General features: G+C 39.6%; 1 long non-coding RNA gene across 3 annotated transcripts in view; it reads left to right on the top strand.

Moving 5' to 3' along the window:
- Positions 1–16,604, top strand: part of LOC105728778 (uncharacterized) — a 125,453-nt gene that overhangs the window by 43,670 nt on the left and 65,179 nt on the right. For all 3 annotated transcript variants that reach the window (XR_002479391.2, XR_010342947.1, XR_010342946.1), the window contains one exon: positions 2,897–3,010. This is a non-coding gene — a long non-coding RNA (uncharacterized LOC105728778). The remainder of the gene's footprint in view (positions 1–2,896; positions 3,011–16,604) is intronic.

Here is a 16,604-nt window from a genome sequence, read left to right as displayed (position 1 = left end):
CAACATGGTGAAACCGTGTCTCAACAAAAAATATTAATACAAAAATCAGCTGGGTGTGGTGGCTTGGGAGGCTGAAGTGGGAGGATGGCTTGAGCCCAGGAGGTGGAGGTAGCAGTGAGCCACGATGGCGCCACTGCACTCCAGCCTGGGTGACAGAGCCAGACTGTCTCGAGACAGAGAAAAAAAAGTTAAAGGAAAAAAAACAGTCTCCAACTGATATGAGATCAGATGACCCCAATGCATTTTAAAAATTTAGAATATAAAAAAGAGAAATAGGTATGGAGTTTACAACATCGGAATCTGCTGCTGTTTTCAAATATTCATAATAGAAACGCTAATGTTTTATATATGGGGTGGTAACTCCATCTGCCCAGCCTTTGTTTTTCTAAGTAATGGTGTCAGACAGCCAACTGAGTCCTGAGAAAGGGTTTGGGGTTTGCTGTTAGTTCCCAGTGCTAAAATTCCTCAACTGAAAACAATCTCAAGATTTCCAAGGGTGGCCAAAATATCCAGCCTGCTTTCTCTGACGGAGGACATATTTCCATTTCAAGGAGATGAAGTGGACATTTTCTCAGCTGAGTGTTTGATAGTGTTTCTTTACTGGAAATACCTGCATGTCTTCTTGGAGAACCACACTTGTAAGATTTTTTTTTTAATCTAAAATAAGGCCATTAGTAATATTTCCTTCCTTCCCTTTCAATGCTAATGGAGAAGAAGAGATCAACTCATTTAGTTCTCTGACTTACCTAGAAGCTGAGCTAGGATTCGAATCCAGTTCCCTGACTCCTCTTCTGGTTCTCCTGCTACTCAGCCACATGGATTTCTTTCTCTTACACACAGGCTCTTTTTGGCCACAGTAAACACACTGACCTTTGAAATATGGAAAGAAAAGCGCTTTGAAATAAAACTGGCACAAACAGCAGTCAGACAGCCGTCATCTGGAGGCTGAAACAAAGAGGAGCATAGTTTTCAAGCTGTCTTCATAATTACACGAAGCAGTTATCACTCAGGCCCCAGTCTGCGCATTGCCCCCCAAACAAACAGCCGAGGGCTGAGAGAGCACATAAGCCACTTTGTTGCACCAGCATGCTGGGGAGTGGAGAGCCCCCCAGCTAAAATCACATGTGGCTTGGAGTGTTTTCCAGGACTTGAGGCTTTTTCCTTTCTTCCTTCCCTATTAAACCCCTCTGCTCTTCTTGGCAAAGGCCTTCAGGTGAGGTAAGCGCCAATTAACAACAAAGAGCTTGATGTATTTCAAGTTTATGGCTTAGAGCTGGGTTCTCATGAAATAGATTCTCCTCTGGTCCAGAAGCATTGATGGGCAGAGAGCAAGAATTCTGAGTGTGGTTGAAATTTTGTTCATTTTGCTAATTTTTGCTACTGCCCTAAAAGTGATTTCCCTTTTAGGGGTTTGCTCAAATAGAAAGCAACGAAAACAAACTCAGAAAAGGGCAAAACCAATTCTGAAAACTTCAGCTGCAAAGATAACTGGAGCAGAAGGCTCAGCAAATTAGGTTTTTGGGGAAAAAAAAAGGTCTTAAATTTCTTATGGGTTCTTTGGAAATAAATATAGCCAGACTTCGGAATGAGTAGGAGGGATGAGAATATCCAATCCAAAGGATCTCTAAAGCCTTTTCCAGCTTCCAAATTTGGATTTGATTTTTCTATCCTGGGAATGGCTTCAATCATGTTACAATCATTTGAGTGTTATCACGTCAGTTTATAAAAAATATTTTTGTGAATTGTTTTTAGGCTACAGTGATATGAGATCTGACCAATAAAATGATCTCATTGGACATCTCAGAGCCCTTAAAGAGCAAGAGGTTTGGCAATAGGAGCATAAATAGGTTAAAATATATTCCAAAACAATTCCTGTAATCATTAATTGTACTCCATTGTTTAATATTTTCAGAGCCTCCTGAATTTAGCAAAGGGAATGACAGATGCATATTAAAATGCATGCAAATGCTACACACAAGCCACATTTTAATATATTGTTTTGCATTCATAATTTTAGTCTTGTGATTTGTATTTTCATTTGCTTGGGAACAAAGACTTTCTTTTTTCCCCACTTGGGAAACAAGGCAAGACTTGTTTCTGCCAGCATCTTAATAGTATTCCTGAAAAAGCAGCAAACTTAATGGTTCAGGAACTACTCCCCACCACCTGCTTACTGGCCCCTAACAGGGGCTGTATTTACAATACATTGAAAAGGTGAAAATATGCAATCAATCAGTTGCTTTGTTGCAGAATGGCAAGCAATCATATTTTTGTTGTATTAAAACTGAACAGAATCCTTTTTAAAAAAAAGATTAAACAATTTAAATGTACAGTCTCTTTTCAGCTACAGGGTCTGGGAGAGTGTTGTGCATTCACCAAATTTCATTCCTTTTTAATCAGGGGACACATACAGACCCTATTGCTCAGCTTCTGCTGCAATTAGGTGATTTCTGGCCAATGGAATATGGGGCTTACAATCTTAAGTCTAACTCCTTGAAACTATGGTGAAATTCCCTATACTTGGGCTTTTCCTTTGCTCCTGACCTTCTGGCAAGATATAGAGAACCAGGTGGAGAGCATCAAGGGCACTAGAGGAGGCTCTTGATGATGGGAGGCTGCATCTCGGAATAAAAAACATGTGAGTTTCTGCCCATCTGTTTCCTCTGACCAACCACTCACAATAAACTATGACTCTTATTCATTGTGTGGTAGTCAGTCTTCAGTGGTCCCTATCTGCTGGTATTCATACCCTTGTGGGTCCAGTCCTAGATGCTACCAGGATCTGTGTGACCAATGACATATGGTAGAAACGATGGGATGACTGAGTTATAAAAGACTGCAGTTTCCATCTCGGGTGCTTTCTTGTTCATTCTCTCTCTTGGATTACGCTCTCTAGGGGAAGCCAGCTGTCATGTTTTGAGGTCACTCAGTCTATGGAGATGCCCACATGGTGAGGAATGGGGACCTGCCTCCAACAGCCAGCCAGAAATTGAGGCCTACCAATTATCAGGTAAGGAAGCTTGGAAAAAAAATTCTCCAGCCTCGTTGATTCTGTAGCTCCAGTAGATATTCTGAGTACCACTTTGTGAGAAATACTGAATTAGAATTACCTAGTTAACTTCTCCTGGATTCTTGACCCCCAGAAACTGTGTAATATAAATGTTTGTTGTTTTGAATAGCTAAGTTTTAGGGTACTTTATTACACAACAATAAATAGTATATATCTATTAACAGGACTGTAAGGTTCTAATGGTGAAGACTTTGGTTTGTTCTTGAAATCTCACTGCTTAATGAAGGGCCTGGATTAGAGCAGGCTTGAATAAACAATGAATGTGGTTTTCGGTAAGACTAATAGTGTGGTCCTTTACATTTGATGTCCAAAGTCAACATGTTAGAGCAGCTACTACTTTAAAGCTAGAAGGTGAAATTACTACACATCTCATCATGGAAGATGGGATCAACTGCACCTAGATTCAGAAAAATTCTAGAATCACATTTCTATGAAATGCATAGATTAGAGTTTGCCAAACATTTGTGTAAAGAAGAAAAAACTCAGCTGTCTAGTTACGTTTGGATTTTCAGATTATCACGCTTATGCTTGTGCAGACTAGGTTCTCTTCTAATAGCTACACATGCTAATTTAATCCTTACAACAATTCAGTAAAGAGCATGCTGTTATTCTTCTGATTTTAATGATGAGGAAACAAGCTCTGGACTTGGATATTCCTAGGATCTTGAAGTTACCCATTATATTCCATTTCCCTGTCACTTGAACTCTCCACAGAGAATAGAGCTGAAAAGTACAGGAAAGGATCACTAAATAGATGAAGTGGATGAAGAGGTAGTCCTGCAAGACCAGAAAAGAATGATTAAAACTTTTAGGTTTGACAAAGGAAGCACTATGATCAAAATTTATGAAATCCTGAATGGCATGCATTTATTCACCCAAACTGATACACATCACGGGAATGGGGCCTACCTTGATGTTTTTTAGAGATAATTTAGGAGAACCTGAATGCATGCTGCTTCCAAATGATTGGATATACATTCTGCCTTCATTCCAGCTGCTTAGGGACAAGACCTACCATCGCAGAGGCTGTAAGGGGAGAGGAAAAGAATATCCCAAACCACAAGCAACCACCTCCTTGTGGTGCAGCCAAGAGCGGGATGATTGGCCTCCCTGCTAATTAGCAAAAACCCTCACCAATTCCTTCCAATGCTTGAAAATCAGTACTAGCCTAAAAAAAAAAATCAGGACTGGGTCAAAGAAGCACTGAAAACGAGTAGACGTCTCCGTGTCTGCCTCTCCCGATAGCCCCATTTTTGCTTGTTTTTCATGAGACCATGTGTGTGTGGCAAAAACTCAGGGTATGTAGTTGCCACAGGCAGCTTCCTCTGTTTTCTTAGCTCTGTGTTATGGGACGGAATGGAAGTTGCTGTTTACAAGGAACGCTGCCAATGGGCTAATGGGAATTTTTCATGACTTTTGGAAGTTTGCAGAACTGAAGGCTTTTGAAACCTGAATTCAAAGCTGACCTAAAATCTTGTTGACACAGATAATGACCCGTGGAAAGAGGTAATCATGAACACAGAAAATCCTCACTTACTCTGTCTTTTAGGAATTTTAGTTGACAAAATACGCTTCTCTTAATTTTAGGTAGTAAGGCAGATTGTCAATCTGTAACAGTTGGTGTTAGGCAGAGTTTTAAATTTATCTTTCACTTCATGGGGCAATGAGTTTGCCAGAGAAATGAATGATGCCTTAAACTTTTGCTGGGAGAATACTACAGTTGGGTAAAATAATATTCTACAAAATGTGGAGAGACTGTTTACATAGGAAGAAATAGATACGTCAATTACAAATTACTCTCAATAATTTATCTAAGCAGGCCCTAAAGGGTCTAATTCTCACAGGGACCAAGTTTGAATTCTTACACTTGAAAAGAAAAATGAATGCTTTGTAATGTTCCCCAATTCTGAATGTTCACAAATTATGCTGGTAATTGTTTTCTCCCAATCATTCTGAATTGATGAAGCCTTGCTAAAGAAATAAGGAGGCTGCATTTATGTATCTTTGTCGTTCTTTCCAGCTGTGGCTCGCAAAACCAATTACTTGGCATTAATTCATCACGTATAGGCTTTTCCATTAGAAAAAGGATGATTTTTTTCAAAACAGCCAGTGACTGTCATTGTATAAACAAATTCCAAGTCCACTAACAAATGAATCACTAATGTGCAAAAGGCCTTGTTCAAGGCCATCCCCAAAATGAAGGGGCAGCTTTAATGGATTCCGGATATTCTCCTGCACTTGCCTCAGTATGTCATATGTGTTTGATTAGCATCCTTTCTTTTAATTAGTTCTCTCATGCCCACACTAGGGATTACAGAAGTTGGATGTAAAAATTGCCATTGGCTGGGCATAGTGGCTCACATCTGTAATCTCACCACTTTGGAAGGCCGAGGCTGGAGGATTGCTTAAGCCCGGGAATTTGAGACCGATCTGGCAATACGATGAGACCCCCATCTCTACCAAAAAAAAAAAAAAATTAGCCAGGTGTGGTGGCATGCTCCTTGCAGTCCCAGTTACTTGGGAGGCTGAAGCAGAAGAATGTTTTGAGTCCAGGAGTTGGAGGCTGCAGTGAGCTATTGTCACATCACTGTACCGCAGCCCAGGTGACAAAGGGAGAGCCTGTCTCTAAAAAAAATAAAAAATAAAAAAATAAGAGAAGAAGAAGAAAAGAAAATTGCCATAAACATTTTCTTTGGTTTTACCTGAGTTTTCTTCTTTTGCTTAGCCTCAGTGGGGAACCCTGCACCCCAGTAATGACCTTCACCCTCTTCGCATGCATTCTAAGCTTACTTTTGATTCAGACTCATTCCACCCTAGACTCTGCTTGTCAGTATAGGGAGTTTATCAGCCTTTCCTGAATGACTGAGTCCACCAAGAAATGAGGAAAAAATTCTCAGTTCCAGGAGCTGAGACTAGGTTTCCAGGATGATTACCAATTCGTTTCCACAAAGAATGCTGGTTTTCCTCAAAGATCAATGAGCAAATTTGATCACTGGCAGTAAGTTGATCTTTGGTATAGCATCTCTTGGGGTCTCCATAGTTCTCAAGGAAAGATCTTTGAAATACTTTATCCATTTGTGTATTTTTAAAAAGTATGATTATAACAGGAAGGAGAAAGTGATTGCAGGTGAAATAAAGAGCTGCCAAATGGACAATGAATTTAAAAAATGGTGTCAGGATCTCAGTGTAAGCTCTATTTTAAAATTTATGCATATAAATACCCAAATACCTATTTTATGAAGAATCAGGTCCTCCTCTCTCTTGATTATGTTACTTGACTTGATAACTTGCAGTTTCTGCATCTAGGGCAGAAACATTCAGAGGAATTTCATGGATTCAAAATTGGTACAGAGTATATTGCTTTCTACTATACTGGGTTCTCATTCATTCAACTTATATAGATGGTGTTGATGCCTGGCCATATCCCCTTGTCCTTGCCCCTTTAGTGCATGCCTGTGGGACTTCTAATTGCCAGAACCTGCATTTCTTCACCTGAGTCCTTTCTCTGGCCCCAAAATTGCTTGACTGTTCCATGGAGCAGGCTGAAAGTGCTGAGAATTCATGTCCTCCCACCCTACCCCAGAAGCCCTCAATCAGTGAGTGATGGAACCAGTATGTAAATATCCACTGAGCGGGATAACTGGAGTGTGTGTTAATGTTGGTTCCCCAGTAAGCCTGAGCTTTAGCGGCCCACTCTTTGTTGACTGCCTTCCCTCTATGCTCATTTACCCACTTTCCTACTGTGCTGTCATCTTTATTTCCAGAGTAAACTTATAGTTGAACCATTTGTTTTGGGTCTGCTTCTGTATACAACTAGGATATAACTGACCAACATTTACTGAGCTTCTACTGTGAGTTCAGTATTTGCTTGGGGAGAACCACATCTAAATGAGTAATTACAAAGTGATAATTACAATGATAGATATCCACATAGGGTTTTCCAGAGCATGCAGGAAGGAATTCACCTGGTTTAGTGGAGACTTTAGGGATAGAGGAGCTGGGCAGAGATGTGAGGTCAGATAATTGTGCAAATCACTGTTGTCTTTATATCCAGCTGCAGACCCTGCAGACACTTCAAAGTCATTATGTTTCAACTGAACATATGATCACCACAAACTTTTCTTCTTGTATATCATTTCCTGATTAATGGCATCTTTATTCACTTAGTTATTCATGTTGGAAATATTTGCGTTATCTTTCTTATCAGCCACATCACAAAACTTAAATATTTCTTATAAGAAAATTAACCCTACACAGCTAAGTGTCACCTAGATGATCATGCTGGTCTCTTTTTCCAAGCATGACAAGTACATTTTCTCCTAAGGGAATATATCATTCTTATTTCCCTTGCAACATGAGCAGCCCTCAGCAGTCATGTGCCCTACGAACCCCTCCTACTGAGCCATAGATGATTATGCCAAGGATTGTCACCTTCCCATGGATAGCAACCCATAGACTAGCCAGTGACCTATTAGGAAGTATGGCATGAAGAGATGGGATGGGTCCATTGGACTCTTTCTCATGAAATTTCAAACAGAAAATACTGACAAAATGAGGCAATAGGGTGGGAATTAAAGCAAAAGAATCTTGTGAGACAGAATCATGGCCCTGAGGAATGATGGGAAAGTGAAGTTCTAAGGGAGTGAAAATTTTGAGTTGGAAGAAGGTATGAGGGAGATATGGAAGACAGAGGAAGCCAGTGAATGAGGAAAAAGGGGAGAAGCAGGTGCAGAAACAGTCCCAATGTGAAACTCCCAAGAGAAGGTGCTGGCAGCCTGGCTCCTCTGTGATTCCAGCTCTTCCTGTGGCTGGGTATCCACACAGATACCCTGTGTAGATGTCTATCATTGTCATGATCACTTTGTAATTATCCATTCACATGTGGTTCTCCCCAACTAAATACTGAACACACAGTAGAAACTCAACACATAGATACCTTTACAACCAAGGAATACTTTGCATATTTATCTTGACAACAAACCTATTATTTTTACAATTAACAACACTAATAGAGAAACTCCTAATTTTTCTCTGCCTCCTGTCCTGTTTGTCTCCTACCAAATACCCTATTGCCATCTAAATGATCTGTCTAAAATGGAAATTTAATCACATAACTCCCCTGCTACAAAAGGATTTCTCATCAAATGAATACAATTCTACTCTGCTTTTCAAGATCCTCGGGGACCTGCCTCCAGCTTGTCTTTTCAATGGAGTAGTCTGCCCTGTGCCTCAGCTCTGTACTCACAGGGCACCTAAATAGGTACACTCTGTTCACCTTGGTGTCTTATGCCTGTTCTCGTCTCTGCCTGGAATTCTTTCTTTCCCTTGACTGCTTTACCTGTGGTGTTGTATACCTACTAAAACTGTGTATCATTCGAAAGATCTGATCTGGATCTTCATCTTGGAAGCCTCCTATGGTCTCCCACGGAGAACTGAGCTCCTCCACCTTTGTGCTTCCACTGTGAAAGGGGCCATTTAAGCAACTTTTTGTTTATATTACTTATACTTTTATCAGTATTTCTCAAAGTATGTTGATCCAAAGAACAATGACTTCAGAAATACCTGCCTATAAAATGCAAATTCTTTGTCCTCATTTTATTTTATTTTATTATTTTTTGAGACCGAGTTTGGCTCTTGTCACCCAGGCTGGAGTGCAATGGTATAATCTCGGCTCAGTGCAACCTCCACCTCCCAGGCTCCTTGTCCTCATTTTAAAGGTCCCTGGGGCCTCTGGGGTTGCAAAAGTTTGGCAACCACCACAATGAACTTTAAACTCCTCAAGGGCAGGCATCATCTATTATTCTTCCTTGTGTTACCTCTATCTGGTACATGGTAGGTAATGAACTGAAAAACGGTTCATTGCTTTTGAGCCACAGATTAGCCTTCTGTAGCTCCTGCTATGTGTAAGCTTTTTTTTTTTTTTAATTTTGAGACAGGGTCTCACTCTGTCACCCAGGCTGGAGTGCAGTGTCATAATCACAGCTCAAGTGATCCCCCTACAGCCTCCCGAGTAGCTGAGACTACAGGTACATATCACATGCCCGGCTAATTTTTGTATTTTTTGTACAGATAGGGTTTTGCCATGTTGCCCAGGCTGGTCTCCAACTCCTGTGTTCAAGAGATCCACCGGCCTCAGCTGGGATTACAGGCATGAGCCAACCACGTCCAGCCTTAGGTGTAACCTTTTACAAATGCAGGAGCTCAGAATCCAGTATTTTTCACCATCCTATCTACCCTACCCCAGATCCTAACCCAGGGCCCTGACACATCACGGGCATTTGATAAACACTTTTTCACTGACTGAAAGAAAAGATGGCCTACAGAAGCTGAGTGCCGTGCAGCAGGGCAGAAATGCAGCCAAGGCATCAACAAGATTAGTACAAGGACTGTTCAGTTACTCCGGAGGAGATGCTAAGTAAGAACAGGAACTGCCAATGCTTTGCTGTTCCTTTGTAGAAATCCTTGATGTGGGCTGTGAAATGTCAAATCCAGATTTGATTAAGCCAAACTCCAAATCCCTAAGGCAAGTGTGTATCCACGGTCTTAACGTAATTATTGGAACCACCTCCATCCGCTACATACTTTCAAAAGGGCTGAGCTAGCACCCCATCCATTGATACCGAGTGCTACAAAATGAGGCCTGCAATTAATTCATCACTTCCCAGGCAGATAATGCCTAAAAAGCTTCATCTGGCTCCTTCCTGAAAATTGAAGCATTAAATTGAACAAACAAACAGAAAATCCCTCTGATCTGCTGAAAAGTCAGGAGGAAGGGTGGGTCCTAACAGCCACAGTGAAAATCAAAGTTTTGCTTCTTTTGCTCAGGGCTAAATTGTTGTCTGTTTTGGAACTTTCCACTTCCTCCTTCAAATGATAACCTATCCATTTTCAGTTCAACTATATTTTAAATTTTTAAGGCAGAAGCCAATAAACAACACGAACTGTTGCAAGGGCAACGGACTTCCAGTAGAATGAGTCAGTAGATACAAGTGGGAACTTGGCTTTCCTTATACACACTTGAGGTTTGGGCAAAAACTCCAGGCCAAAACCTCGTCTGGAATCAGAGTAGGCACATTGAGATCGATCAGATTAAACCCAAGTGCCACAGCTTCACTGGAGCAGCCCAGATTTCCCCACTGCATTCTCAGAGGGAAGAGGGGTGAGGGCCTCTGCTCCCAAGCTCAACCACAGCCCAGAGCTCCACTTTGTTCAGTGAAATTCAGAACACATTCGTTCCCCCCGCCTTCTCTTTTTCTTTCAAAATTTTCTCCTGCCCTTACTTAGGGTCTGGCTGGAATCAAAATCCTGAGACCCAAAGACACCAGGAAAAGGCTGCTTTATTGTGAAATCCAACCTGACTGAAACCAAGATGGATCAGTAGTCTTTTGACCTCACCCAGTGGCAAAGTCTAAACTGATCCACATGGTTTAGAGAACTTGGAAAAGATCTGATGAGTTGTCAAACCACTGACACTTGGGTTTCGTTTGTCATCCTACATAGAAATGATTCAGGAGTTTTTTCAAATTTTTGGAGCTTCTTAAAGCAAGACCAACAAGTTTTTGGGTGACTTTAGAACCCATCCATGTTTTTGGGACTCTTGAGATCAGCCCAGGCCAGATTTTCAGAGGCTATAATGGACACTATTGGATCAGTCTGCCCTAGACTCACCACAAGAGATAGATCATTTCCAAATCAACGTCTAACATGGGGGAGGGAGGAAGTAAGTGGCTTTTCACTATCTTCTAGTTTTTCAAGAGCTAATCCGAGACATGGCAGTGACATTAAGGCTTAAATTCTTGCAAAAGCTGCTGGAAGGACTGGCTTAAATATCATGGCAGTTTTTATGCAAAAATTATATTAGACATAGTTCGTACCTTTCAGGAACTTCGTTGCCTAAAAGCACCCATTATCTCATTCTCTCTGGACCTACATATGAAATCTAAACTCACATAAATCCCTTCCAACTTGCCTTCACCTCCCCTTTCATCTTCTCACCATCCTTGTCATGCATTCTACCCTCTAGACCAAGGATTGACACATTGTTTTCTGCAAAGAGAGTACCAAATAGTAAATATTTTGGGCCCCTAGCTTATGTAATCTCTGTCATACCTACTCAACTCTGCTGTTGTAGACAAAAGTAGTCAGACAATACATACATAAATGAGCATGGCTATGTTTCAATAAAACTTTATTTCCAAAACAGTGGCCGGGCACAGCGCTCATGCCTGTAATCCCAGCATTTTGGGAGGCCAAGGTGGGTGGATGGCTTGAGCCCAGGAGTTGGCCACCAGCCTGGACAACATGAAAAAACCCCATCTCTACTAAAAATATTGAAGGTAATGGCAAAAACTGCAACTGCTTTTGTGTCAACCTAATAGAAAAATTAGCTGGGCATGGTGATGTGTGCCTGTGGTCCCAGCTACTTGAAGGGCTGAGGTAGGAGGATGGCTCGAGCCTGGGAGGCAGAGACTGCAGTGAGCTGAGATCATGCCACCGCACTCCAGCCTGGGTGACAGAGAGAGACCCTGTTTAAAAAAAAGAAGAAGAAGAAGTAGATTGAAGAATAACAAGCCTCAGTAAAGAGTAAGAGGTGTTATTTTAGAGTGCTCAGGACAGACCACTTTGATGAGGCCATATGGAAGCAGAGATAAATATAAAGCATGAGTTCAAGCCATGTGGATATGGCAGGCAGGGAAAATATTCCATGCAGGGAGAACAGCAAGCACACATGTTTGGTGTATTGGAAGAAGTGAAAGGAGGCCAGTCCGGTTGGAGTCCAGGGAATGAATGGAAGTTGAGACCAAACAGGTAGATGTGGGTAAGATTTTGTGTCTCCTGGCAGGCCATGGAAAGGACTTTTGAGTTTTATTCTTCATGAGACTGGAAACCATTGAAAGGTAGTGAACAGAAGAGTGATATGATCTGCCTTCTTGTTTACTGGGATTACATTAGCAGCCATGTGAACTAGACTTCAGGAAGGTAGGAGTAAAAGCAGAGAAGCCTAATAAGAGACTATTGTATTAATCCACGTGACAAATGATGTCCAGGGTAATCAGAGAAGAGGGTCTAAGACTTGTCAGATTCTGAATATACGTTGAAGGCAGAGTTAAAAAGTAGAGTGTGAAGGAAGTATAGAGCCAAAGATAACACCAAAAGGTTTTACCTGATTAAGTAGGAAAATGTACTTAATCAGGAAAGTACATTTCCAAACCAACATCTAACATGGGGTAGGGGGGAAGTAAGTGGCTTTTCACTATCTTTTAAGAGCTGGAAAAGATGATGAGATGAAGAAATGAAGAGATTTGAGATGGTGAAGACTGCAGAAGAAACAGATGAGTGGAAATAATCAAGATTTTTAAAAATGATGTTACATTGGTCATCTCAGTGGAAATGTTAAGTAGGTAGTTAAATACGTGCTTTGGAGTTCAGTTGCAATGTCATGGGTACAGATGACTACTTGGGAGTTACCTGAAATAGATGGTACTTAAAGCCATGAGGTTAGAGGATCACTTGGGAGAAGTGAGAAGAGAAGAGATCAGGAACTGAGTCCTGGGGCACTCAAATGTTTTCAGAGGGGAAGATGAAGAAGAGCTAACAACAACAGCAAGAAACTTAAAAAGAGTGACTAGTGAGATGGGGAGTGAAGTGAGAGTGACCTCTCAGGAACTAAGTGAAGAAAGTGTCTCAAGAAAGAGGAAATGAACAACCGTGGGAAATATCGCTAACATATGGAGCAAGATAATGACTGACACACCACCTGGATTGAGCAGCATGGGAGCCATTGTGGACTTTGACAAGAACAGTTTGAGGAGGAGAAAAGATAAAAGCCTGTGTAGAGTGAACATAACAGAGAATGAGAAGGACCCAAATGGCATCTTCCTTCTGGGATCCCAAAATACTTTATGATAACATTTTTCACAATGAGATTTATTGGCTTATATATTGATCTTCTTTACTAATAGTGAGCAATTTAAATGTTAAACCATTTACAAAATTTTAATCATATGTTACTTGTTTTTATTTTATTTTTGTTTTTCACACTCTACAACACAACACTAAGCACAGAGTACATACTCATTAAATGCTTGTTAAATGAATATGAAAATCATCCTCTATAGTATATAGTCCAATTTTGCTAAAAACGATAGTGAGGCTCTGGAGGAGTTATGAAATTTGCCCTCATTCTGTAGATTGTGTATACTTGGTAAAAGATTCCATAAAATTTGTATCACTGCTTCCTTTTGAGGTTCCAATGTTACTATTCAACATAATTATAAGAGAACTCCAAAAAATTTTATTTACTCATCTTTTAATTAACAATCCATTTAAAATAGTGAGAGTTACTACAATGAATTACTTTGGGATTTGAATAACATTGGATTGATTAATTCTCTCTGTTGCAATGACCATTTGAGCATTCAGACCTTAGAGTCATGACTATTAAAGTACAGAAGCCCAAATTATTACATGATGATTAAAGTGACTTTGCAGATATACCGTTCAATAAAATTAACACTGAAATCTGAAACACCATGTTCAAAAGACAAATGATTTTTCCAAGAGGAAGAGGGGAGCTTCATTTCAGCAGATAAAAATTGCAATAATTCTATCTCTGAGTAAGGATTAATATAGTTATTGAAAATTAGTGATCTGACTCTATTGCATTTATTTAATGTAGGAAGAAGCCTTTATAAGTGTTGGATGAGTCATGTTATAAGACTAAAGCCAAGCAAAATTAGAGCCCTCCTGATTGAAGGTATTTTTATTGCAATGAGAAAGTTTCTTTCTGAGTATGAGACACACAAGTGTGGTCTAACTTTGGCATGGAAAGTAAGTCATGAATTCTAAGGTAAAAGCTCTTAATATCTTGAATATGTAATGCCATAGACATATTTAGACACATTTACTATAAGAAGCCAAAAACATATGCAATCAAGGCATTTAAGTATAGGCAGTTAAATATATTTTTCCTTTACATTCCACTTGTCAATGATCTCAAGGACCAAATACCTGTTCCTTATATAAAGGGCATATATTTTTTTCTATTTTATAGAGAAATAACCTTATAGAAAACTACTATGAGTTACTCTTTAGTCTCTAGTGAGTTTTCTATTTTGTAGATCATAGATTTAATAGGCTGTAATGCTATTCAAGCAAGACAGATACTTAATACATCATAAAAAGCCTATAAGCTATGGGAAATTATGAAAATATCTCAATGCTGTGGTCACAAACGTGAACAATCTTCTTAACAGGAACTTCAAAGGTAAAATGAAATTACATTTCCCACTTATTTCCATTGACCAGTAACCTTAGTGTCCTGTGATTTCACCCATGCTTCTCCTAGAGATAATGTTCTGTCTAGCCAGCCAACAATTCTCAAGCGGAGTGGCTCTAGAAACTCAGCTCTCGAAAACATTATGGAGCTTTATCAATGATAAGGCTGAGAGGTTGCAACTACTGTTATCGTTGGACACACAAAAATCACCTGATGCAGGTCAGAGAGCACTTTTCTGATGTTCTTGGTGTCAGTATAGTGCCATTTAGTTAGGAGTCTGGTTTAAAGAGCACACCTGGCAACAAAGCAATCAAGTGGTAAGCATTCATTATTATGATTAATTTTGATAAATACAAATAACAGATTTTTCATTGTCATCTAATAATTATGTCATTGTTCATTTTCATTTTAGAATTTGAAAAATACACAAAAAGATATAAAGAATAAAATATGACAGCATTCAGGAGGAGGTTGTACAAACATGAATGAAGGAAGCTTCTGTTCTGTCTTTATATTTCTTCTTATTTTTATATTTTTTTAAAAGGAAAGGGAAAGTTTAAGAAATTTTACTTGTTAGAAATCTAAAATTTTATACTTTCTCTACTAAAAGTGACAAGTCAATTATCTTCTCCAAATAAATCATGACCACCAGTTGATATAGGGGATGAGATGTTCACTCAGTGAATTTTTGGTGATTATAGATAGGCACTGTTTGCATCAAATTCAACAACTGACTTTTAAGTATGGTGTTCCCTGTAATCACATTTGAAAACAGGGTAACAAGATAGCACGCATCCTGAATTAAATGGGCTCTCTGCAAACCAGGGTATTCTCTACCCTGCCTTGCCCTAGGTTTGGACAACTCTGAACAGCCAACTTTCCTTTCTCTTCACCATTGTTTACATTCTATGCATGAATAAGAAATATTCCTATTTCTCTTTCTTTCTTTCCTTGTTCTTTTGTTTCATCCTTCCAGTCTTCCTTTCCTTCTTCAAATATTTTCAAACTGGTAGTACATTTTTTGAAAGGAAGTTTAATATAGTGGTTAGTATGAAGACTTGGAGCTAAAGAGCCCTGGGTTTCAGTCTGAGGTCTGAGACTTACTAATGGTACTCCCCTGGGCAAGTCATTATAGTTAACTCCAAGCAGGAGATTTTTCATCTGTAAAATGGTGATATCCGTAATTACTTCCACGGTTATTGTGATGACTAACTGAGATAATATAATTAAGGGACTGAATGGAGTACAGCATGAGTCATAGATACTATTATTGAAAAAAAAATTGACAGTAAAAAAAAGGAAACATTAAAATTATTTCATAGAATCATATTTGTAATATTCTATGAAATAATTATTTCATAGAAATAATAAATAATAATGGAGCCACTAACACACTGCAAAATTAGCTCAAGACATTAATAGGAATGGAATACAGACCTTTGTCACTCAACTCTAGGCAAACCTCATTTAGCACAGACACCCGGAAAAGACTGAGATAGAAAAAAAAAAAACAGACAGCTGCTAACCTGGCATTTAAAAATTGTATGTTTGCTTTTCATTTGGTCCAAGAGCATATATTAGAGAGAATATTCAGCCTAACAAGCTGAGAATGCATGGTATGGGTCAATTGAGGTTATAAAATAACACAAAGAATAAATCCTCATCAGAGCTTTCTGCTTTACAATGGATGAAAAAGCAAAGAAAGATTTAATCAGCTTACATGGGCCTGGGTGTCTCTTCCTTACTCTTAGAAGAAGGAATCTTGCTTTATTCCAGCTATTTCCTGAAGAGAGCCCTTCTCCCTCCCTCAAGTATTCAGGCTAATTACAACTGGTGAGGTAGTTTCCAGGCTGAATAAGAAATCAAAAGGGAAGGGAAGGGGGAGGGGGCACTGGTGTGGATTTCAGAGAAAAAAAATAACTTAAGAAAAAGTATGTTCTCAGAGGGGGGAAAATTAGAGAATTAGGTCACTGATTTGGAGCCAGGAAAAATCCACATGAGTGGAAATTGGAGCAATGAAAGTATTTCATGTTAACACATGCAAAGGCTGAATGTGCCCGGCCCAGGGGATGTTCTTTTCCCTCCTGGACAGTGGCTGGAGGCTGAAAGACCTCTAGGCTTTTCTATGTCTTATTCATTCACTAATCGGCACCATTCAGCCAACAGCCACGTGGTCATATATGCGGTGCCCTGGAAAACTCGAGGTCCACATAGCAACGATTATAATCAAAACCACTGGAGATGCTCATTTCAGCT

Source organism: Aotus nancymaae, unplaced genomic scaffold (assembly GCF_030222135.1).
Source record: "Aotus nancymaae isolate 86718 unplaced genomic scaffold, 86718_ANA_hifiasm-v0.15.2.pri h1tg000016l, whole genome shotgun sequence".
NCBI lineage: Eukaryota > Metazoa > Chordata > Mammalia > Primates > Aotidae > Aotus > Aotus nancymaae.
Note: the sequence above shows the minus strand (reverse complement) of the source record. Positions and strands in the feature narration are given on the sequence as shown.